Below are 24508 nucleotides of genomic sequence, written 5' to 3' on the forward strand. Positions count from 1 at the left end.
CTACATATTTTTTTAGTAGGATATCAACAAACTTAGCACAGGCATATGCTGAAGCCTGTCTACTATCAACTATCGGTCGAAGCAGAGGATTTTGAATATATTTATGGAGCTTAGGTACCCCAAACATGACCAGAGTCAAAGGTGACAACACTTGTAGATAATTAAAGACTCGCACATCAATCTTGCCTTCAATGTATAAATCACTAATATAAATTTTTATTCGCTGGTTAGCCACATTATATTCATGAAGGGATACTTCTGAGTATACTTCCAAATTCAATATATTTTGAATTCTATGCTCCTAATCATCTAAATCCATGATTACTAGGTCCCCTCCTTTGTCTGGTTTGCTTACCCATACCTTAGCTGTACACAAGGAGTTAAATAAATCCCTTTCATACTTATTTAAATTATATGACTGTTTTCTGTTTGCTTTAGACAACATTCTCAAATCCATTTCACAGACTTTTTCAAATAGTTGTAACATAAAATGCAAAGGTGGGTTAAAGCAACTAGGCAACGTAAATTGATTATAAACATTCGACTGAACACCCAAAATTTGATGTAAATTCAATTTCCTGACAAATAACTTTAAATAGCATGTTGTACTGGCAATGTTTATTGTAGTAGTTGGAACAAAACTTAGACCTTTAGCCAAAACAGCAGCCAGTTCAGCAGAAACATTAAATGATGAATAATTATAAATAGAAAAGTCTCCTTGGCTATTTATGACAATAACTAAGTCTGTGCTACAAGATGGGCTAGGGGTTACCTCCTGTTGTTGTTCTTCCTCTGGTTGTTGTGAAACTGGTGTGTTTTGCCCTTTGGAAAACCCTGCCCTGAATGGCCAGTCATTTGTTGGTTATTAAATCCATTCGTTCCATTCATTCCACGGTTATTTTCTCCATTCATCCCATGGTTATTCAAACCATGGTTCTGATTTTGATTTTGATTTTTTTTATGCGATTGCTTCTTCTTACCGCATCAGGCTCATCTGAAGGTCCTGGAGAATCTACGTTTGTATCTTCGGGTACAGGTTATGTTATGTGGTTTCCCACTGACTCCTCCCCAATACGTAAATCATGGTTAACCAATCCTTGCCTTGGAGACCAAGTTTGAAAAGGGACAGGGCATGGATAGGCAGTGCCTTCCCGATACTGAAGGCTGTCTCTTTCAAGTTTTTTTTAATTTTTGTGGTTTTAATTTTAACCATATGTTGATCAATACTCTTAAAAATATGATGGTACTCATATTTGTATCTATCAAAATCAGTATGAGATTTTATCTGGTTATCAAGTGAGGATATAGTTGCCATAAGTTCTTCTGACATAATATTATAATGGTTACACATAACACCAAGTAATTGTAGACCTTGTTGATTGAACATCTTTACCAGATCTAAATGAAATTGAGAGTCTGGAACCAAACCAGTAGGAAATTGCCATATTCAAAGGCCTTTAGGCACCATTTACAATTTAATGCACTCTTGGAAATATTCAATTTCTAAACAAAGTTTTTTATATTTTAACATGTTGTGGTCTAACCTATCCAAAAGGGCCGGCATGATGGTTACTTCCCTAGCTGGGCTTCCAGTTTCTTGTACATTCCCAACAAAATGCAAACCGGCTGAAGCTGTCGACCATTCTTTAACTGAAGGAAGCCCCATAAGCCCTGGGACTTGTTACCGTGAATATTGCTGAACATCAGGTCTTCCCCCATTAGGAATGCCAGCAGCCTCAGCATATGCACTCGGTATATCAGATAAAATCTGCTGGCCTTCATTCATAGCAGTATTAGATTAATTCTGTTGAATTACATTGTTTGAAGTATGTTGCACAGTCCCATTAATTTCTTGTGGTTGTCGTAAATGCTGCGATTGCTGCGTTTGTAGTATAAAATTAGTATGCTGTTGACTGGATGCCAAAGCATCCAGTCTTTGAGACAGAATCGACTTGTTGAGACAAAAGTTGAATTAGTGCAGTTAAATTACCTACACTCTCCGATTCTCTCATCGAGTCAGTAATCAGTTCAGGAGTTGAGTCCAAAAGATTAGTAGCTATGGTATGACAAAACAAAGACAGGCTCCAAAATAATGTCACACTCTAAAAACTTACATGCGATGTTATCTAAAACAGACAGAAAACAGTCATATAATTTAAACAAGTATGAAAGGGATTTATTTAACTCCTTGTGTACAGCTAAGGTACAAGTAAGCAAACGAGACAAAGTAATCATGGATTTAGATGATTAGGAACATATAATTCAAAATATGTTGAATTTGGAAGTATACTCAGAAGTATCCCTTCATAAATATAATGTGGCTAACCAGCGAATAAAAATTTGTATTAATGATTTATACATTGAAGACAAGATTGATATGCAAGTCTTTAATTATCTACAGGTGTTGTCACCTTTGACTCCGGTTATGTTTGGGGTACCTAAGCTCCATTAAAATATTCAAAATCCTCCCCATCAACCGATAGTTGATGGTAGACAGGCTTCAACATATGCCTGTGCTAAGTTTGTTGAGATCCTACTAAAAAAATATGTAGTGAAGGAAAATGTAATTTCTAAAGATTCCTGGTCATTTTTGGATAGGTTTAATAATATGAAGTTTAATATGGCTCTTAATTTCTTTACAGTTGATACATGTATCCCTCATGACCAAGGTATAGAGTGGGTCAGTGCTAGAATGAGGAGTTTATGTGCCTCAGCTGTGTAGATTTCACTGGTAGAAGAGTTATTAGACATAATTTTGAGGAATAATAATATAGTATTTAATAAGGCTTATTATTTGCAAACAAAAGGGGTAGCAATGGGCTCCCCCTGTGGATCGAGTTATGCAAATCTGGTCATGTCACATTGGGAACATACTTTTATTATGGCCAATGAGGAAATAAATAATACCATCAAATTTTATATAAGATTTCTGGATGATATTTTTATGCTGATAGAAGGCAATGATATTAGAGCTAAAGAATTGGTGGAGTATTTTAAGAATACATCTGAATTTTTGTAGTTTACATATACTTCCATGAACATCGTATTTCATATTTAGATGTTGATTTGGTCAAAAATTTCACAAATAATATCTTAGAAGCAAAAATATTTCAGAAATCTACTTATTCCAACACCTTTTTGCACCACACTAGTGCACATCGTAAATACCAAAAAGCTCAGGTGTGAAAGGACAGCTAGTGCGAGCTGCACGTATTGTGACTGTCGATCATGATTTTATACGTATGGTGACTGTTGATCAAGTGAATGTTTCAATCTTAAAACTATGTTTCTTCAAAGGGGTTACCCATTAAGCCTTTTAGATGAATTAATTGATGAAGTAAGAATAAAGAGGCTCAATGGGATTTATAAATCGATTCTGAGACAAAATAGTAATCAAGGAATTAACATAGATAAGGTGGTAACTAATGAAGAAATAACACCAGTCCTAAATGAAGGTACTCAAGGTCAAAATTATAATTTAGCATATATTATGACATTTTCCACAGATTTTTACTATATTAAAAATATCATATGTAAGAATTGGAACCTGCTAGCAGAGGATCTTAATTTGTATACAAAGTTAGGTGAAATGCCTAAGTTTGTCTTTCGAAAAGGATCCAATTTTAAAAGCCTCTTGGAAAGAACGAAATATGATTACAGCACTTATGTAGGTATGAAGCAGTCTGGTAATTGTTCATATTGCAAATATATAGAGGAAGGTGCCAGTGTAGTTGTAAATAATTTTAAGATAACCAATAAGATGAAGTAGAATTGCAACTCAAAAGGCGTGTTCTATTTAGGTAAATGCCAGTTATGTCCATTGTTTTATATTGGCAAAACAGACCGATGCTTAAGGGATAGAATATATGAGCACCGTTACAGCATAGACAGACACAAGATTGATAATGCTTTAGCAAAACATACGGGTCTGTTTCCTTTACATAAATTTAGATTTAGAGTAATAGACCAAGTATGTAATAATGTTAGAGGAGGTCCATCTTCACTATGGTTAGAAATATTGGAGCTCTTTTGGCAATTAAAGCTGAATGCTCATTGCCATCCTGGCTTAAATGATAAATGCACAATAACATGTTTATTAAAACTAAAAAGTTTGGATAGATAAAGGTTTGTGGTATGCTGTTTTTATATGTGTAAGTGTGCGTGTATATGTATATCTATACACATATATGCATGCATACAATGCTGTATATTTGGAATATATATATATATATATATATATATATATATATATAATATATATATATATATATATATATATATATAAATAGGGTATTTATTATTATAATATTGTATTTAATGAAAATGTTTTATTTTAAAGATTTATTAACGTGGTTAACATGTTTTTTATTTGCTTATCAAAGAGTGTGAAGTTTATTTTGATATGCTGAATGCTTGAATATATATGTTTAAATGAATGTTTACCTAATTATGTGAAGTGTATATATTAGATGGATATTGCTTTAAGACATTGATCATGTGATTTTTAAAATGGTATTTAAAATTTAGAGTCAGTTTGTTGAATGTATCTGAAGAAGTCCAACTAATTGGTTGGACGAAAAGCGCTTCATCAAAGTTGGTGTCCATATGTAGTACCTGTTTTTTGTTTTTATCGCTTATATATACAACACATTTAATACTGAAATGACTTTCTCAAAAACATATTTCTTGTTTGTGCAAAAGTGAATAAATACACTGAACTGTTGACACATTACTCACTACACATTTATATTCTAAGCTTACCCAGCCTTTTCATTACTATAGTTCTCTTGACTTCATCTTAGTGCTTTCTTCCTTATTGTTATCTTTATTCCTCTGACTTCTTCATCTGCTGGTCACTGCAGTTAACTTCCTTTCAATGAACTTTGATCTGACCTCTTAAATGACTGGTTCCTCTCCAACTTTGCATCTTCTTACCCTGTCAGTTTTACCCCTTTTCATTGCAATAATAGTGCCTCAATACAGACACATACCTTTGCATATGGTTAACCCCCTCTCCAGGTTAGCCTATTCTCTCCCCTTTACTTTTATCATTCTCCTTCCATCATATTGCCTCTGCAGATACATAGCTCAGAAGACTGACAATCCTTCCCTGTGTTAAATGAAAAAATACTGTAATAAAAAGATCAATACACAGGAGGTTCAGGTTCAGGTTCTTTGCTAGTGTACACCAGGAGGCAAAAAACGTGCAGGTACTGAATTTTGTCTGCATGAAACAGGAAGAACACAACTTTTATAGTATTTCTTACTAGTATTAACCCACCAGGCTGACATAGTCAGTCACAAGGGGTTTTACATCACTTTAGCTTACAATATTCTATTCATCTAAAATGCTGATACTACATTTTGCTTAAAAACTTTTCTAGCAAACAACGTGGCCTTGCTAGCCACCTGGTTAGTTACAATACCCTTTTACAAAAGTTTCCACTCAAGGTTCTAAATTAATTTGAACATAATAGTAGATACAGTTCTCAATACATTTTTCTTGTTACATGTTATCACTTCCTCCTTGCAGCCGGTGCATTATATAGTAACATATACAAGGCTGATTGCTCAAGCGGAAAAGAGCAGAAGATTCTCATTATTTCACACATTTAATTTCCTGAACCAGCAGATAATCACTTGTGAGAAGCATAAACATTAATTCTTGCTGAGCTAGCAGCTGCTGGGGTCAGAGGCCAACTTGCAAAAGGCACACTGCAGTTTCCAAAAGCTTCTTGCAGTTTCATATGAATTATTTTTTCTTGTCATAACATTAATAGAATAAAATGCATTATATCTTTCTTATTTCTTAATAGGCACTAAACATATACATTAATACCTATTTTTCTAACATTCTCCCCCTTGTTAATACTTTTTATTCTATTCTCAGAAGTTTAAACGATTTGTATTTCTTCTCCTAACCTCTTCCACTTGGGACTTGCAGTTAAGAGAGTCATTCAGTTTAGACTTCAAGGAGAATTTCATTTGGAACCAATTCCTCAAGTTCAATGTCTTGATACAAGGTTTCAGAGACAGACATATCTATAAAATCTTTAATTAATCTTTTCATGCAGGGGATTCCACAACATACACATGCTCCTAATAGGAGTAAACCCACACAAATGGCAATCAGAATATTCATTAGGATGGAACCCCACCCCCCAAACAGATTCTGGAAAAAATCCGTCAGAGGGTTTGGGCCTGGTTTGGTCATGGCCGACACTTGGTGAATCACCTCCAGATGGTTATTAATTTCATGTCTATTATCTGGTATGTACGCACAGCATTCTTCTTTGATAAGCACGCACGTACCCCCTCTCGCCGCTAGAGTGAAGTCAAGAGGCATCCGATTTTGCAACACAACAGTTCTCATGGCATTCAGTTCATCAGACACTAATTCAAGAGCAGAAAAAGTTGCATTGCTCATTACTTCGAGAAGTTTCGACAGTTTTCTCAGCTCCCAAATCGATTTGACTGCACCATACACTGGGAGTATACCTGCCCAAGATATAACACTGTCACTCAAGTCCATATGAGTTAATTTGTCTTTGTCCTTCACGGAATTATGGTCTTTCCAACCTGCTTCAACTCACCCTACTGGATTCACAGGTTTGTCGATTGGATCTTTGGTTTTCTTGGAAACATCTCTCACATTCCATATTTTACCCAGAGGTAATTCCACAGTGTGTCGTATGGCCGGAACCAGGTAGCCCAAAAAACAACTGCCGGACCAATTCTCAGGTAGCCATTTGTATGCCTTTTTCCCACACACAAAATAACAGTTTTCAACTTTAGTGCTAATATGCACCAACCCTGCATGAAACATTTTCTTATCTATGATTGACAATTGTTTAATCAAAACAGGATTTCTTTGTACTTCATTCAATGTCGTTTTCATTCAGTTCAAATATGAATCATAGTTAGTATTGCAAACAGTACCCCCACTTTTAGTCTTAATATAACATTTATAAGATATTGTTATGTTACAGTTACTCCAGCCCACCTGGAGAGTATCATTCTTGAAAAAACACACAATCCCTTTTTGTGTAACAGGTAAATACAATGCTATTTTATCCTGTGATCTCACAGTTCCTGTGTCAAAAAGCAAATTATCCCAAGTCTCATTGATCCCTAAAGGAACAGCGGACATTAGTAGTCCTCCATATGCTGTTGGTATAGCTGTACAAACCCAGCAGTTTGAAATGTTCGTAGTCTCAGCATATACACGTTTAATTTCTAGGTATGTGTTAAAGTTTGGATGCCAGTCTATGGATGTCTCATCACGTTTATCCAGTTTTACTTGTGTGGTTGAGAAATGAAAAAACCACAACAGAAAGAAAATTGTTAAAAGTACAGTCAACAAGTGTACGCTCAATAATATGATTATGCAACATTTTTGAGGTTGGTCTGAATTTCTATCTTTGGCCATTTTGTTCTTGTTGCATAACAGTTGCAATGTTTTTATCAAGTTAAAAGTTCTTTACCGGTTTACAATGCATCAAATGGATCCAAGATGATCTTTCAGCGATTTTGACTGCAGTAGGCGTGGCCAGCAGTACCTGGTACGGTCCTTCCCACTTCGGGCTTGCCCAGTTCTTCCTCTTTGTTACCTTCACCCAGATCCAGGACCCCAGGGCTAGAATCGCTTCCAATTGTCTGGTCTGTTCTTTATCTGAAAAAGAGTTAAACTGCAAAAGAGATTTATTTGTTAACAGTTTCCTCATATAACTAGCTAGTGAACTATCAGCCTCCTGGTCTGCAGGCATGAGAGCTTTCCACTGAGGTACATAATATGCCCTCCCAAACACCATTTCAAAAGGAGTTAAACCCTTTGCATTTGGAACTGTTCACATACTCAGCAGTGCCAGAGGCAGACAGTGCACCCAGTTCTTCTGTGTTTCGATGACTAACTTTCTAAGTTTGTTCTTAAGGTCTCCATTGTGCCTCTCCACCAGTCCTGCAGACTGAGGGTGATAAGCACAATGGTTCTTAAGGGAAATCCCAAAGAAGCGTCCCAACTGTTGTATGGTTTGATTCACAAAATGTGTACCATTGTCACTATAAATTCTTTCCGGTATGCCAAATCTAGGAATAATCTCCTTTATGAGGGCTTTTGCCACTGTTGTTGCATCCGGATTCTTGATCGGAAAAGCTTCCACCCATCTAGAAAACATATCTACAATGACAAGGCAATATTTTTTTGTTATCGCATTTGTTCAGTTCTATAAAATCCATACAAATAGTATGAAATGGATATGGAGGTGTAGGAAAACTTCCTTGTTTAGGTTTAAATGCCCCTTGTGCATGATGTTTGTTACAAATATGACATGCCGCACAAAATTATTTTGTGTAATTTGTGAATCCATATGTTTGGAATATTCGGTTTACTAACTGTACCATCCCCCCTGTTGAGACATGGCACTGCCCATGGCTCAACAAAGCTGCATATCTAAACAAATTAGACGGCAAAATTGTTTTTTTTCTCTTTGGAGATGTACAGCCCGTTTTCAAGGATTGCTCCTCGTTTTTCCCATTTTTGTTTCTCTGCTTTTGTAGTAAGCGTCTGCATTGTTTTTAGCATTTCTAAATCTAAAATTTCAGAGGGTTGTAATTCCTCATCTAAAGGTAAAGTTTCTGAGTCTGAAGCTGCTTGCTTCGCAGCCGCGTCAGCTCTTGCATTACCTTTTGAAATTCTATCCTGCTGTTTCCTATGAGCTACGCATTTGCAAATAGCTAATTTAGTAGGTAACTGAATAGATTCTAACAATTCTAAAATAAATTGCGCATGATTAATTGGTTTACCACTAGATGTTATCATCCCTCTATTTTTCCACTGCTCTGCAAAAACATGTACAGTAGAAAAAGCATACTGACTGTCAGTATATATGTTTACACATTTGTCTTTTGCTAAGGTACAAGCTCGTGTTAAGGCAATCAGTTCTGCTGCTTGTGCAGACAAGTTATGTGGTAAGGATTGGGCTTCTAAGGTTTCAGTGTCTGTAACTATTGCATACCCCACTAGGTTTTTCCCTGTAGGGCCCCTTCTGCATGAGCCATCCATGTAATATGTCACCTCGGCTTTATCCAAGGGAATATCCATGAGATCTTGTCTGGGTAAGGTTTTCTGCTCAATTTCCTGCAGGCAACTGTGTGGCGTGCCATCCGCAGGAGTTGGGAGCAAAGTTGATGGATTTAATGTTGTGCATCATTCAATTGTCATATGAGGTTGGCTCAACAGTATAGTCATACAGGAAAGGTGTCTAGCAGGAGAAAGATAAGCTACCTTTTCTTGCAGTAAAATTATCGTAACTGCATGAGGCACTCTCAATGTGAGAGGGTGGCATAACACCACTGAGGCTGTAGCCTGTACTGCCATTGCAGCTGCAACCACTGCTTGCACACAGTGGGGCAAGGATTGCACCACTGGGTCTAACTGTGATGAATAGTAAGCTATGGGGCATTGCTTATCCCCAGATTGTTGTGTCAACACTGATGTCATATATCCTTGCTTACAGTCTACAGTTTGAAAGAAACGTTTATGATAGTTTGGTAATCCTACAACTAATGAAGAAGCTATTAATTGCTTCAACCTGCAGAAAGCTAATTCTGCTTCAGGTGTCCATTGTAATAAATCCTGTGCTGCCATCGGCTTTTTGTATATGAGGTCGGTCAGTAGAGCAGATTCCAAAGAATAGTTTGGTATCCAACTCCGGCAGAAGTTAGTTGTTCCCAGGAAGGACATCATTTCCTTCTTGGTCGCTGGTTTGGGTGCTTGTAAAATCGCTGTTTTTCTATCCTCATCTAGTATTCTATCTTCTTTGGATATTACATATCCTAGGTATCTAACTTGTTTTCTCCAAAGCTGTAGTTTGCTTTTGTTTACTTTGTGTCCCTGTGTTGCTAAGAATTGTAACAATGCTATGGTATCCTCCCTGCATTGCTGCTGGGTGGGGGCTGCTAGCAAGATGTCATCTACATAAAGTAGAATTTGACTATCCCCGGTGGGGTGAATCCCGTCAAATTACTAGCCATTTCTTGTGCGAATATTGTTGGACTCTCACAATATCCCTGTGGTAGTCGAGCATAGGTATACATTTTCCCCTGAAATGTAAATGCAAACCAATATTGGCTATCAGGATGTATAGGTATTGAAAAGAAAGCATTGCTGATATCTACCACAGAGAAATATTTCTGGTGAGGTTTCAAATCATTTAACAAAGTGTGTGGATCTGGCACTGTAGGTGCTCTAGGTCTTACTGCATTATTTACAGCTTGTAAGTCCTGAACCATACGCCATTCCCCGTTTGCCTTTTTAACAGGAAATAGGGGTGTATTACATGGTGAATCAGGAGATTCTACCAGTACTCCTTCTCTAAGTAATGCTGCTATTATAGGTTTGATTCCTATCTCTGCATCCTTTCTCAAAGGATATTGTCTCTTCTGTGGTCTAAATGCTGACTTCGGTGTAATAGTAACTGGTCCTGCTGTTCGAATAAGTCCTACATCTGACTTTCCTGTTCACCAAAGAATCTTTGGTATGTTACATAAGGCTTTCTCCTCTTCTTCTAATAAGAATGCTAATCAGCTGTCCTCGCTAGACTACAAGTGTACAGCTGGGTGTGCCTGCAATTACCAATTCAGTTTTTGTTTCTGTATTTCCTGCTCTGATAATTCTAAATCAGTTTGTTTCTCCCATCTCGTTACCTTTTCTCCTAGGTCTGCCCATTTTACATTTTTGTTCTTAGTTAAACTGACATGTGGTAATCAATTAGGTTTGTATAGTGCAAGGAATTCTTGAGGTAATGAACAGCTAACAACACTGTTTCCCTCAGTATCCCAGTACAGATTACGTAACACTAATCTGTTTGCACAATTTCTGAACAATTCTTGCTCATATTCCTTATCAGGTCCTGGTGTGCTATAGTAATACAGAGTGCAATGTAACAAATGCTGTATGTCAGTGTCAAGGGAGGGGGATTTACTGATGGCTACGTTCATCAGTTCCTCGGTCACTGCCCCTGGACCAGTCGTAACCAAGTCCTGGCTGTACCAGTAAAAAGTTTCACCCTCCGGTCGCACCAAAAAAGTATCCATTTGTCGCTGTGCCTCCATACCCTGCATAGTCAGAACTACTGCTATGCCATATATCTGCATAAGGTCCCTACCTAATAGGTTCACTGGACATTTTGCAGAAAAAACAATTTTACTCCTTTGAGTCATCTCTGAAACAGGGTCATTTATTGCTATATCATGGGAAAGTGGTTCCCGGTATAGCTGTCCATTTGAAGCTTTCACTAATATATAATCAGGTGATTCTGAATGTTCCCATAACTTGGAGGGGTGTATCAAGGTCCGTGATGCTCCTGAGTCACACAGGAATTTAACTTCCTTCCCCTCCACCAGAAGTGTAACTTCCGGTTTTGTGTCTGCTAGATAGAGTTCTAGGCTCAATAATGCTAAATTTAAAATCTCATTTTCTTCATCCTCCATGTCTACTTGCACTTCCTCTACTCCTTCTATCACATTTACATTTGCTCTTTCTTTATTGTCTTTTCCTGATGATTTCTGATGCTCGTATGGTGTATCTTCACCATCATATAGTCAGTCCTCATCTCCCTTATCCTCTGTGGTTACCTTCTTATTTTGTTTGCAATCCCTAGCTAGATGTCCTTTCTTCCCACACTTAAAGCATTCACCTCTCTTTTTCCTTTCTTCAAAGTCCTCTGACCGTTTGTCAGACTGTTTATTTCCCTGTGCATTTTTCTTACCCTTTTTACCAGACTATAATACATAAACTTCAGCTGTGTCTTCAGCAGTGAAGACTTGCGCTTTCTTTTTCTTTTTGCTATTAAAATGTCTTTCAGCATGTCTAGCATATTCAAGTAAGGCTTGTAACCTACTTGTTCAATGATCTATCATATGCTTCATAATGAAGCTACTAATAGGTGCAATGCAACCTTTTAAAAATGCATTTTTCAATTGTTGTTCATGCGGGGAATCATTAGTTTGATTTTCAGGAACTGTCATGCCACTATAATTGTTAAAGCACTCTAATAATCTGGCATAGTACCCATCTACTGCTTCATTTTCTTGCTGTATGCATTGATTAATACAAGTCCAGTCTGCTCTAGGTTTCCATTTCTCAGAGATTCGGTCTGTAAGGCCTTTTACTCTATTGTCAAGTTCTGCGTCACTATGTGGGAGTGGCTTAAATTCTGCATTACGAGGATTCCAGGTGCCATAAACCATGTGCCAATCTGGACCTACAATTTGTCTAACTACTTTTTCTACTTCTTCCCCATTTAAGTGGTAACTTAACCTCATGCCTTGTAAATCTTCTAGGAATTTTGTAAAATTAACTTTTGGATGGGGAATTCCCTCAGTAGCCTTCCGGATATCCTCCGGTGTCCATGGCCTATATACCAAGAGGGTTGGGTCCTGTCCAACCTGTCCTGCCTGAGGATTTGGTACCTGTATAAGTGGACATATTTCTTCCTCAGTCTCAGCTTGTAAATTTCTCTCCATTTGATACGATTCTATGTCCCCCTGTGTTTTACGTGTTCGGGACCTAGTTTCAATGGGATCTCTAACAAACAATTTCGGTTTCACTGAGACATCAGGATACCGCGGAGGTGGACCAGCTTGTCCACCCGCTTCATATCCTGAAAAAGAGAGTGGGGGGGAGGAGCTGTTGCTACTACTATATTATTATCTTATTTGTCTAAAAACAATGCCTTTGAATTATTACTCTTTTGTTCATTACGGTTTGCTTCCTCAATCCACCTGTGTGCCTGAGGAATGCCTAATTGCCATTGCTTCTTTGCCTGACCTTTTCTATCACTTTTAAGTTGTTTAAGAAGTTTAACAAGTGAAGATTTGTCTAATTTCCCATCAAATTCATATTTGTTAACCCATTTTGCATAATATCTAACATTATGTGCACATTGTAGTTGCATATATTTTGCGTCTTCAGTTAGGGGCGGGTCTCACGATGTTTTAGTGCACTGATTTCCCATGTTAATAAATGTTACGTAACCCTTTTACCACGTGGTACCACAACTTCAGTTCCTTTCACAGTTTATCTAGAATAACTGTCTACCTTATTCTGTTACCCTGATCTATGACCAAATAAACAGTAACTTTTCTTGTCCTTGATCTGTATGACAAATCTGACAAAAAAAACAATATTTACTGCAACCTAGTCCCTGATCTAAAACAGAAAAAAAAGGCAAAAAGTCTCCCTACCTGAGCCTCCGGTATTGAGCAGTCATGGTTTGAAGTGGAGATCCGCTCTTCAGCCACAGATCAGAAAGTGGCCAGCCTCTTTAAACGACAATTCAGTCGGAGGTCTTTTCACTCAAGAAGAACCATTTCTGTATCTTCTCCTGCATGCAGACTTTGATCACCGCTACGCTCTGATCCACAGCTTCTGAGGGATTCTGGTCCGAAGGACCAATCTGTTAAATGAAAAAATACTGTAATAAAAAGATCAATACACAGGAGGTTCAGGTTCAGGTTCTTTACTAGTGTACACCAGGAGGCAAAAAACATACAAGTACAGAATTTTGTCTGCATGAAACAGGAAGAACACAACTTTTATAGTATTTATTACTAGTATTAACCCACCAGGCTGATGTAGTCAGTCACAAGGGGTTTTACATCACTTTAGCTTACAATATTCTATTCATCTAAAATGCTGATACTACATTTTGCTTAAAAACTTTTCTAGTAAACAACGTGGCCTTGCTAGCCACCGGGTTAGTTACAATACCCCTTTACAAAAGTTTCCACTCAAGGTTCTAAATTAATTCGAACATAATAGTAGATACAGTTCTCAATACATTTTTCTTGCTACATGTTATCAGTTCCTCCTTGCAGCCAGTGCGTTATCTAGTAACATATTCAAGGACAATTACTCAAGCGGAAAAGAGCAGAAGATTCCCATTATTTCACACATTTAATTTCCTGACCCAGCAGATAATCACTTGTGAGAAGCATAAACATTTATTCTTGCTGAGCTAGCAGCTGCTGGGGTCAGAGGCCAACTTGCAAAAGGCACACTGCAGTTTCCAAAAGCTTCTTGCAGTTTCATATGAATTAATTTTTCTTGTCATAACATTAATAGAATAAAATGCATTATATCTTTCTTATTTCTTAATAAGCAATAAACATATACATTAATACTTATTTTTCTAACACCTGCTACCTCTCCTTGAAAACCTGCATGCTTCCTAACCCATAGTGCTCTTAGTTCCAGTGCTCATAACTCTTCAACAACAAAAGCTTATGATGCTTATATCATCATATTACCACTCATCTTTTCTATTTCATATGGTTTAGAGCTCTTACTTTTTCTGTTATCAACTCCTGTTTCATAAACCTTTCCATTACACTCTTATTTCTCAAATGTGCAGCAACTTCAAAGTCATATTTCATTCCTTAAACTGCTGCTTCCCTTTATCCACCTCTGCTTTTTTAGCAGTTCACAAATCTTGCAGTCTCTAATCCTTCAACCCTTTAAACATGGCTTGAATCCCCTTACCATATTACCGATGGTGATGTGTTTTCTCAGTTATCTACTTCAGTTGCTCCATGTAGTCTCTCCTCACCATCATCATTTCACATCCTTACCCTGTTTGCATTTGCATATGTGTTCTGTAATCCCTCAATAGAGGCCCTTCCTACAGCCTTGATGACCCTCTCCATTCTGTATCATTCCATTTCTTCGACTGCATGCAGATGTCCATAAACTTCTCCCCTGATAATTCCTCATTTCTGTTCTTTACAATCTAAATAGATTTCACACCAGTGTCAGTGGTCTGATTCATCAGTCAATACATTAATGGTAATAATTATCACAGATGGCATATCAGGAAAGACCATAATTCTGGTAATTTTCCACTTTTGACAACTGGCCCAGTCATATCACTTCCACTTTGCAAAATTTATCATCAGCATGCCTCTTTCCAGTCTATGAGTTCCTGGCTGTCATTCACTGTAGCCTCATTCAAGCTGCTGCTGTTGTTAGAGAATGGATCTCTCTATTCTCATCACCCATTTCCTCCTGTTTGTCTCTCTCACAGTGATAATCGGGTTTTCTGTCTCACTCTTCCTACTGTTGCAGCTTCTTAGATTTCCTTCTCTAAAAATCTGCTTTTCTTCAGCCACATAATCTGCCCTCATCAAGGTCCAGTTTGAGCTTTCCATGTCACTCTTCTCTTCCACCACCTTCTTCAAACTTCAGCCACAAACCTGTGCTGCACTATTGTGCTAATGTCCAGCTCCTCAACTTCTCATGATACAGTCTGGCTTGTTCTCATGCAATTCTCTTCCACCTCAGTTCTGTCCTCATACCCCACTATCCATCATACCTTCAACTTCTCACATCACCTCTGCTTTCACCAGACCTGCAATAATATCAAGTCTCCTTCACTAAAATTCCCATCTTTAAATGACTAAGATTACAACTAAGACAGCATGATAAGCAGTCTATATCAATGACATTTGTCCTCTTAAAGCCACTTAGACTGGCACAAACTCCATCTGCTGTGGAAACAAACTCATGTACTAATACTGTATTACTGAAGTCCACATACCATTGCATGTTACCAACCTATTCACCAAGACATCTCCAGTAACCACGCCTTTACAAAGAAAACTAGAAGAAGCACAACACATCAAGGCCTTTGGATGGTTCTGCACTCATTCTACTCTGTACACCTGGAAGATCCCCTTATGAAAGCCATCTTGAATGTTGAAAGCTGTAGACATTTCTCTGATCATGCTCCCTTAGACCACCTTCTCTGTAATCAGCTCTTGCAAACTGACCAAAATTTAACCTCCATGAACAAGTCTCCGTATCAACTACATCTCTTTGCATAAATATCAAGTCGTGTTCTATGTGCTTTTCTTCTTTGCATATTCTTATCCTTTTGTGTTACTTTATCTAATATGCAGTTCTTCTTTTCAAAAGCCATAGTCAGGATTTCTTTCTTCTTCTTGATCTTGAAACCAGGATTGCATTTTTCTGTTTTGCTGTCTAAAGTCTTCCTCTACCATCTGCTTGTGCCAGTTTCAGTTTTTTTTCAGAAATGGTACACATTAAACCCCGTTTTCTTCTCAAGGAATCATCCTTTCCCTTAAAATATTTAGTTTATGACAAAGTACTGGAGTGTTGAGTTCCGATGGTCATGTCTTTCAACTGTTAGGAACACCTAAAGATGACTGACTGTTATTGTATTGTCTGCTATTTTTTCCTTCAGCTTTGTTCAGTAGATGCAATGTGACTACTCAAAAGTTGTTTCTCTAAAGAAACTGCAGCCAAGACAGATGCAGGTTAAACCAAGAACTTATTTATTAATACAAAAGATGTTTTGGCAGAATGCCGTTCATCAGTTTAATAAATTAAAATACAAAAGCAGTGGAGAGATTACTTGATAAAGCATTAGGAAAAATAAACAAACCACATTTATATTTCAGATGTGGGCCAATATAAATATATTATTTCACATAGGCTGATGATACTTTTCCGATTTTATTTGACAGCCACTTTCATACATTACTAATAATGAACCCTAGTCATCAACTGTTTTTAGGTTAATTACCACATGAAGTACTTGATACACAACCTATGCATGTGTGTGTGTGTGTGTGTGTGTGTGTGTGTGTGTGTGTGTGTGTGTGTGTGTGTGTGTGTGTGTGTCTTTATCATAATATAATTTTATATTATATATCAAGAGCATACAATGACATGACACTGTATTCTAATATGTATGAATTTTAGAAGATCAAGGAAAACTCCTCAATCTTAACTTAATTAAAAAAAAATACAAAAACATTGATTTTGCAGGGAGGCAAGCCTCCCTTAAGCTGTATTTATTATATACACCAACTCTAAGATTATTCTCCACTGAGGAAAGTGAAAATTCCTCGATCCCCATTGTTTGCGATTTCACACAGAAAAAAACAGCTATGTGCAATCAGCTGATTTTTGATCAAGCTGTTGGCTTTTATTTCTTTTTGATGATTACCATTCAGGTGGGAGACTCATGCACTCGTGTGTGTGTGTGTGTGTGTGTGTGTGTGTGTGTGTGTGTGTGTGTGTGTGTGTGTGTGTGTGTGTGTGTGTGTGTGTGTGTGTGTGTGTGTGTGTATGTGTGTGTGTGTGTGTGTGTGTGTGGGTCTAGGGCACTGGAATGAACATCCAGTACCCCGACACACAGTAGGTCAATGGCATTTAGTCGAGAGAGAGAGACAGGCGGTCGACAATCCCCTTGTAGAAGAATATTTCCTTTACTTAGGGATTGTGCGATCTCAGAGTTAGCATATATAATTAGCAGGGGGGGTGGGGGTGCAGGGTGTCCCGCATCCCTGTAAAAAGACTTGCCATTGGTTTAGTCTACTCTGGGGTACTCCTTGGAGCATGCAGAGAACATGCTGATATTGGCGAGTTTGACATTCAGACGTTGATCTAAAGGGCATTGAGACAATGTGCATTCAATACAGTGTTCTATATCCATATTACGTATATATAAATATCTATCTATAATCTATATCTATATCTAATATATATATATATATACATATGTATAATAGGCAGTTATAGCTGCAAATGTGTATAGACTGTTTAATGCACATATAACATTTACACATCTGCAGTTATAAATTTTGTTTAATTGCCTTTGAGAATTTGGGGCTAATTTAATAAAATGTAATGCCTTTTAGACGTACTCAAAGAAAAAGATATATCAGTATGACATCATACTATGCATAAACGATCTGTTCTGAATTAAATTGATAGAAAATACTAGATTAATGGAGTTTAGCTGTACATCTTCTAAATATCTGCCAATAAAGACAGATCATTCATATATAGTCAAAGATATTCATGTCAAACATTCAAGGTAGCACTCCCAGTCTTGGTTATAGGAAACATTAAATATGCAAGTGGGAGTGTGTGTTTTTAAGAAGAACTAAACATAAAACACTGAAAAAGAAACCAAAAGAAACTTAACACCATTATAAAACTGAATGAAATTAACCCCAATAGCAAAATAAATAAATAAATAAATGGATAAATAAATAAGTAAATAAAAAATAAAAAATAACAAAAACAAAACAGTGAAATCAATAACATGAATGCAAACATGCTGATGCTTAATCTGTTGACTCAGAAGGTAAATACTACACCATGTTGTAATGATTTAAACTTGTAATATAAAGATTTTAAAAAAGTCAAGCTTCTTCTCTGGTTTCAGCAAAAACAACAAGGGAGGAAAAGAAACTAATAAAATAGAAAATACAGTCACAATGCATAAATATCAAAGATGGATTAGGAGACTGATAGACTGTGAGAGCAGACAACTATGGAATAAGTCAAGGATAGAGATGAGCGATTAGAGCCAAAGACAATGAGAAGACAGGAAATGGGATGGGAGGAGGATGAAGCACAATACACGGAGGCTAGCAAAGGGGCACCAGGGGTAGTTAGGGCAACAGTGGAATAAGCAGAATGGGAGTCGACAGAGGGGATTAGGAAGATGGAACAGACACTTTTAGCTAAATAGCAGAAAGAGAGAATGGGTGTACAATGCTGGTCCTAATGGTGAGAAAGAGATTGAAGAAAATTAGGAAAAAGCAGATATACTGACTGAATATAATTATTTCACTCTTCAAAGGGAAATCAAAAGGAGGGAGAGAAGGAAATGGTCTGACACCAGGAATTACTAACAGGAAGTATGCAGAGGGAGTTGTCCTTAAAGAGAGACAAAAAAGGCACAAAGATCAATCAGCTTCATTCCAGGCTTCTTAAAGATCTTGGTCATTTTGTTGGCAGACCCTATAACACAGATCTTCAAAGGATAATTGTTCAGAGCAGAAGTGCCTGTGGACTCTATTACAGCACGTGTGGTACCATTAAAAATATAAGGAACTACTGGCTTCTTAGCCTAAGAGCAGAAGCAGAGAAAGTTGTGTTACCTATAGTACTATATAGTACTAATGTATCTGTGTTCAGAGTTGCACCTATGTACCATCTAAGACTGCACCAACCCAGAAAACACAACAACAACAACAACAACCATTGTTTTTGTTGTTTTTTTTCTAATTTTTATGAATGACTTCTGGATTATCTTTGTTTGCTGACCACTGTGGGAATAATTAAAAAGGCATCCAAAAATTATTCAACACAAAATACAAAGTAATACAGCTAGAGCACAGTTTAAAGCGATAATTGACTCACATGATTTGGTCTTCCTGCTGCTCCTGTTCCTTCATCTGTAACATCTTGCTCAGGTTGATTAGAGTCTGTCCAAGCTGTATAAGAAAATCAAACAACAAACATGAAAGGTTCAATGAAGAGAAAAAAGAAAGCTGTAGCAGTTGTGTGACAAAATGAAATAATCCACAGTTTTATTCTCCATCAGGAACCCCAGTATAAAATGCATAACACCCGCGGTGAAACTCTGCTTACATGTTAGGCAGTTCAGAAGGTTCAACTTTGTTCTACCATCTTTCAGGCTGCATCCCTTATGCAGGCCTCATCTTTTAAGACCTAGTCATCCAGTCAAATAACTAAGGGCAGTGAGGCTGCATAATATATAATATATGACAATATTATGTTTAATCTTTTGCTTTTCTAATAATTTAATAATTTTCTAATAATTGTTTGCTTTATCTATTGTCATTATTATTTTGTATTTTGTGGTGGGGGGATTCTTTGCTTAAAGTTATTGTATGAGATCATGGCTATAGAAGGCCCCACAGGTAGATGCTTACATAACAGTAATACACAAATAGAAATATAAAAAAATTAAGTTCACACAATGCCATTCTATTCAGGACGTAACTCCTTGTGTGTCACCAGCTCAAGCTATATAACTCTCAGTACCACTCACTCTCAGAAAATATATCTAGTCTTTTAATGCTAACCCTCAGAGTCACTCTGTTTTTCTCTCTGTTATTGGTGTAGTGTTGCATGTATTTTATTAACATTTTACCCATAAAACACACTTTTGCGCACATGCACTTCTACAAATTCACTCAGTGTTTTTATGCTACGTGTATTTCATATCATCAGGTTACATCTAAAATGTTTCCTTTTGCAGTTGTACTTGCTCAAGTAATATTTTCAAATGAACACTGGAGAAATTATAAACCTGAATTTCTTGAGTACAAAAAGAGGAATCAAATGGTACTTTCATGCTTGCAATTGTATCTCTAACGAAACACTCTTCTCCAAACCTTTTATACAACATTGACTTAATAAGTGATAGCTAAAATGTGTCAACAAACTTTATGGCCAGGGTGTAGGCGCTGGCTAGTCCATCTTGGTTAGCAGTGAAGATATGGCCTGACTTACAGTATAAGAAGGCAATCAGTGGTGTGCTAGTAGGTAAGATTTTGGAATTATTGCAGTTATATTAGGGCAGTGAGCTGAGTGCTTTACTATTAAATATACTTTGGCACTGTTAATCTTTGAAAAATGTGCCTTATATATATATATATATATATATATATATATATATATATATATATACACACACACACACACACACAAGAATATAGAGAATTGTTTGTCACTGCCATAGTGTAACTTCACTTGTGTTATCACTATGCCCCATAACATCCACATTAATCCCATTAGTCCCATCTATGTCATCATCAGAGCTAAAAGAAGAGACTCAGACCTTAAGTGATGACCTTCCCAAGACTGCTGAAGTATGAGCAGTGGGGGGAGGTTCATATTTAACCTGGCCCCCTAACTCAGTGGAGGGGCACAATGTGTACAGCTTTGGTGTTTAGAATGAACACTATTGCTGCATGAACTCTGTTGAGCATGTGCAGTGGACTATGACCTATTATCTGTACAAAAATGTAACCATGTGCAAGGATAAACCTTCCTTGAAACAGCCATATCCCTTCCATTTAGTCATACTAATTCAGTTGCTGCATGCAGCCCTGTTTTGCTTCAAAAGTCACTGTTGCCTAGATGACAAGGTTTGTGTGAAGGATGCAGCCAGAACAACGGCAGAGGAAATGAGTGGTGTGGGAGAAACACTGAAAGATAGCAAATATTCACTAATTAATGCCTGTGAACACAGGGTCCACTGTAGGGCAAGTAAAAATGGTTTATGCCAATATCGGGAGCTTTGACATTGGGCTATACATTGCATCAAGTCCCAGTTCCAATAATATGGATATGGCTAGCATCTTAGCTTGCATTATAAAGTCTAATATCAGAGCAGGAACTGGACTTGGTAAATGAAAAGCCAAAATCAAGAAAACATCATGGAAAAAGGTTGGGGAACTAACATCAGGAAGCGGATGACCTCAGAGTCACAGTTTGGAAGTGCTCCATTTTCCATTTGAAAACAGAAGGCATTCAGGCCTCTGGCATGGTGAGTCCAACTGCCAATTCTTGCTGAAAGCAGGCATAATGTAGAGGTTAAAAGCTGATGTCTAGGCAGGAGGGGAGAAAAAAGACAAACAGCACTGAAAGAGCTGAAGAAGCAGCCAGTAAAATCCTGCAATAACAGACCCAGCTGGTGGAGACTGGAGGTAGAGAAATATTGCTGGGTAGCAGCAAGCAGGTTATAATCTATTTGGACTGTTCTTCTTTGACCCAGCAAACTGATCTGAGTCTAGCTTCTGAAATGCAGCCTGAAATATTATGATGAGTTGATTGCAACATTATAGCAAAAACCCATGCCTGGATATGAGTAATTCTGGATTTGCCCACAGTTGGTGTGGTTTGATCAGAAGGGCAATTAAACAATGACATTATTTAAGAAAAGAGTTATTTACTTTTCTTAAATAATGTCCTTGTATAATGGTACTGTGCTGCTCTTCTGTGTTTTTCCCCAGTTTCTTGGGGCTTTCTTGATGTACTGCACATGCGTATGGGACTTTCATTACCATGCTTACACAGTACATCAGTGCTGTGAAAAGGAAGCAATTGAGAAAGGAAGATATAAGTTGCTTTTTTGTTTATAATTTTAAAAAAATGAAATTGGGAGACTTTCACTGTACAGAAGGGACAGCACAGAGAAAATTTTAAGGATAATCAGGTATATTTAGTAGGAACAAGGAGCACAACTCTCTGCCAAAGGTGCTCTCACCAAAACCAGAAAATGAAGTAAAATACGAAAGTGAGAGCAAACACCACGAAAATACCTTCAGTATAGCTGAAAACTCTTCAATATAGAAACAGTTGAAAACTCTTCAATATAAAAACGTTCCAAAAGGCAATAGCATAAAAACGAACACCATTTATTGTAGAATATGGAATAAGCGCTTTCACGTAGTCCAAGCTACGCTTCATCAGATACAATCACATAACTTCACTCACTCTTAAATACAAAATGTAAGATATTTTGGCGGGCTCATTAGTACCCTTATTATTCAATGCATCAATTAATCAAACACCTTGGATACTTGATTAACTATTGTTGCATTGCAGACACTCCATTGCAGCCTAAAATCAGAGTACAACACTAGCTCTTACTAAAGTGCATAGAAAAATGCTTCATCCCAAGACAACAATCCATGAACATTTAAAAAACATTTAAAAAACACAAATAATTCACATTGCTCAAAAATGCGATATCCTAACACAATGTTGAACCCCTAAACAAACAATTCAACGATCAGAAACAGCAAAAGCATCTGAATAATAACATATCAACATTCTTTAAAAACCTCTGATGTTCCGATTGACAAGATATACTATCTGTCATGTTTCTACTAAAGGTCTTACCTTCTAGTTGCACAGTTGAAAATCAAGTTAGTAGTATAACCTTAATCCATAGATAACACCGATGTATAAATTATTTATAGGTGAAAGCTCAACGTCAAGGACTCTATCCCACAGTTAGCAGCATACTACTATAAGCATCAAAGTGCGTCAAGCAATGACTTGTATATAAAAGTATGCCTCTGGGTCCTAGTGTCCGTTTTATTATAGTGAGTTGCTATCTCACTCAAGGTAAATCCCAAGCTCTATTAGACATAATAGCACAGATAGTAAAGCAAATAACGTTCAATATCTGAATGTGTGTATTAACCAAAAGAGGCAAGATAAAAGAAACAAAAACATGTAAAAGATATAAGAAGTATTATACGTATTGTCTATCTAACCCTATAAAAACAAACTCATAAGTACTATCAACTCCCTGTATGGTACAGAGTGGATAAAGATGTATAAAAATGCATAAAAATCCAGACTAAGAGAGAAAAATCACATTTGTGAAAATCTAAATATAACATATAACAAGACTAACAAAAGACAAGCTTGGAGTCTAGATATACAGAGGGTGGCTAAAAACTATCATGGAATCAATGTGCACAATACCCAGAGAACAGAACCAAACTGGTGAGATATCATGATCTGTTGGCAATGAATCTAGAGGTCAACTAATGAGCCAACATGAAATAGAAAAAAACCGCAACTCGCTGGCTACTAGAGAAACTACTTCCTATCAATTTGTATGGGTTTCAATGAGACACAACTATTCAGCCCTGGTGGTAAGTGTGCTGCTAGTTTCAAAATCCAGTGCAGTTCAGCTTTCGCTAAGTCATTACTATTATTGCCCCCTCTTACCTTCTTGTTTATTATTTGAAGTACTCTAAAGGTGAATGAATGGGTGTTGTGTTCATTTACATGTCTAGCTAATGCATTAGTTTCATCCAGTTTGGTGATATCATATTGATGATCATAAATGCGATCCCTCAATCTCCTTTTAGTCAAACCTATATAAAATGCTGTACAGAGGGAGCAAGTTGCTAGATACACCACGTTTTTGGTATTACAATTAGCATAGTGGCTGGGTCTAAAAACATGGTTTGATCAGAAGGGCAATTAAACAATGACATTATTTAAGAAAAGAGTTATTTACTTTTCTTAAATAATGTCCTTGTATAATGGTACTGTGCTGCTCTTCTGTGTTTTTCCCCAGTTTCTTGGGGCTTTCTTGATGTACTGCACATGCGTATGGGACTTTCATTACCATGCTTACACAGTACATCAGTGCTGTGAAAAGGAAGCAATTGAGAAAGGAAGATATAAGTTGCTTTTTTGTTTATAATTTAAAAAAAATGAAATTGGGAGACTTTCAATGTACAGAAGGGACAGCACAGAGAAAATTTTAAGGATAATCAGGTATATTTCTTTACTTCTGCATAACATAGCTGATTACCCTTGTATTTTTTCTGTCCCATCTGCATTATTCTTTTGAAGTCTCTGGTTTTTGAAAGTTTATTTAAAAAAAAAAAAAAAAAAAAAGTAGAGTTTCCATAGCATATATTAATAGAAGAAAGTCTGGGTGACTTTTCTATTGGTATATGCTCGAGTTACAACAGGCTTTCTGGTTGGGCTGACCAATCAGTGAGCTAGCTTTTGTATGTTAATGGCCAGTCATTGTATAATACATAATAATTCCCACAGGTAGTTCACAGCCAGCCCAACACTTTCCCAAAAAGATTTGTCATTGCATTATAAGTTTAAACAACT

At 37.0% G+C, this 24508-nt stretch overlaps 1 long non-coding RNA gene across 1 annotated transcript in view; it reads right to left on the reverse strand.

The window, feature by feature from the left end:
- The window catches only part of LOC122806641, a 48525-nt gene extending 25636 nt beyond the window's left edge, over nt 1-22889 (reverse strand). Inside the window, exons 1-2 of the long non-coding RNA XR_006365530.1 lie at nt 22757-22889; nt 19241-19314 (exon numbers count right to left, since the gene is read on the reverse strand). This is a non-coding gene — a long non-coding RNA (uncharacterized LOC122806641). The remainder of the gene's footprint in view (nt 1-19240; nt 19315-22756) is intronic.
- Nucleotides 22890-24508: the final 1619 nt, after the last annotated feature.

This window comes from Protopterus annectens, chromosome 7.part0, assembly GCF_019279795.1.
Source record: "Protopterus annectens isolate FY-2018-M chromosome 7.part0, PAN1.0, whole genome shotgun sequence".
In the NCBI taxonomy this organism is placed as follows: Eukaryota; Metazoa; Chordata; order Ceratodontiformes; family Protopteridae; genus Protopterus; species Protopterus annectens.